The 1,587-nt window shown below is 35.1% G+C and overlaps 1 protein-coding gene across 3 annotated transcripts in view; it reads left to right on the top strand.

The window, feature by feature from the left end:
- ZNF585A (zinc finger protein 585A) overlaps nt 1–1,587 on the top strand; it is a 23,203-nt gene that overhangs the window by 6,809 nt on the left and 14,807 nt on the right. For 2 of the 3 annotated variants that reach the window (XM_037730707.1, XM_037730709.1), the window contains exon 3: nt 334–435. The exons of the other annotated variant lie outside the window; for it this stretch is intronic. The gene's annotated coding sequence lies outside the window, so the exon portion shown is untranslated. The remainder of the gene's footprint in view (nt 1–333; nt 436–1,587) is intronic. 3 annotated transcript variants of the gene reach the window in all.

Raw genomic sequence — 1,587 nt, 5'->3', positions numbered from 1 at the left:
AAAAAAAAAAAAAAAAGTAACAAAACAGGAGAAATAGTTACTTCCATACCTAAGATTCAAACAATCATGAATGAATATTATATAAAATCATGCAAAAAATATGAAAGTATAAACGAAAGAATAAAGGTCTACAAAAAATAGATATAATTGGTAGGAACAAATGCTTCAAAAGTCCTTGAAGAAATTATTGATTCAGCATTTGCAACACAGTAAAAAATAATGGAAAAGTCATGCACTTTTATAGTTGATGGTTATGCCAAAGTTTTGGGTAAAAAATAGTATCTAAAATTATTCTCAACCTCGCTTTCGGTTTTTGTTTTATTTTGTTTACAGTGTTAACCTTGATGCCTGAAAGACCTGGAAATTATGAAGATAGATTCAGAAGTCAAATATGTTAACTAACTGCATTGAAGAGTAGAAGAAAACAATAGCCTAGTAGGTTTTCACTGGGACTAGTGAAACAACTGCTGTTTTCTCAGTAACCCACTCCAAAGTCAAAAACTTAAATTGTAAAATATCTCAAAAAACAATAAAAATGTTATCTGTATATCAGACGCTCTGGTATACAGCAAAACTATACTAACAATTATTTAGAAAAATAATTTATCTCATGCAAATGAATTATAATATCTAAATGAAAAAGATGAATTTCTTTTTTTTTTTGAGTTGGTGTCTCACTCTGTCACCAGGCTGGAGTGCAATGGTGTGATCTTAGTTCACTGCAACCTCCACCTCCTTGGTTCAAGTGATTTTCCTCCCTCAGCCTCCCGAGTAGCTGAGACTACAGGTACATGCTACCATGCCCAACTAATTTTTTTTGTATTTTTTTAGTAGAGACAGGGTTTTACCATGTTGGCCAGGATGATTTCGATCTCTTGAACTCATGATCCACCCACGTTAGACTCCCAAAGTGCTGTGATTACAGGCGTTAGCCACCATACTCAGCAGAAAAGGATGAATTTCTAGAATATTAACTACCCCACCAAATCTTTATTACCATTTATCCCATTTTATTTCTAGGTTTTAAGATTTTCATTTTTTAACTTTACTTTTGGCCAGGTATGGTGGCTCATACTTGTAATTACAGCACTTTGGGAGGCTGAGGCCAGAGGATTGCTTGAGCCCATGAGTTTGAGACTAGCCTGGGCAATATAGTGAGACCCTATTTCTACAACAAGAACCAAAATTAACTGACTGTGGTGGCGGTGCTACTTGGGAGGCTGAGATTGGAGGATTGCTTGAGCCTGGGAGGTCAAGGCTGCAGTGAGCCAGGGCATGGCCACTACATCCAGCCTAGGTGACGGTGAGACCCTGTCTCGAAAACAAAAAACTTTACTTTTTATTTTATTTTCCTGGTACCAGCAACTACGTCAACAAAGAAAAACTTTACTTTTAATAAGATTAGGATTGCAGCATTGGAGAAATTTACTTTTAAGAGATTATTAAGGGTATTCTTTCTTTGTTTGTTTTGTTTTGTTTTAGGATTGTCACATAGGCACTTGAAAAGAAATCTGTTCCCAAAATAAGGAATTTGCTAGCTTATCAATGAGGTGTCTTATATAGCTATGAGGTTTTTATAGTATTACT

The sequence above is a fragment of the Cebus imitator genome, unplaced genomic scaffold (genome assembly GCF_001604975.1).
Source record: "Cebus imitator isolate Cc_AM_T3 unplaced genomic scaffold, Cebus_imitator-1.0 Scaffold356, whole genome shotgun sequence".
Taxonomy (NCBI): domain Eukaryota; kingdom Metazoa; phylum Chordata; class Mammalia; order Primates; family Cebidae; genus Cebus; species Cebus imitator.
Note: the sequence above shows the minus strand (reverse complement) of the source record. Positions and strands in the feature narration are given on the sequence as shown.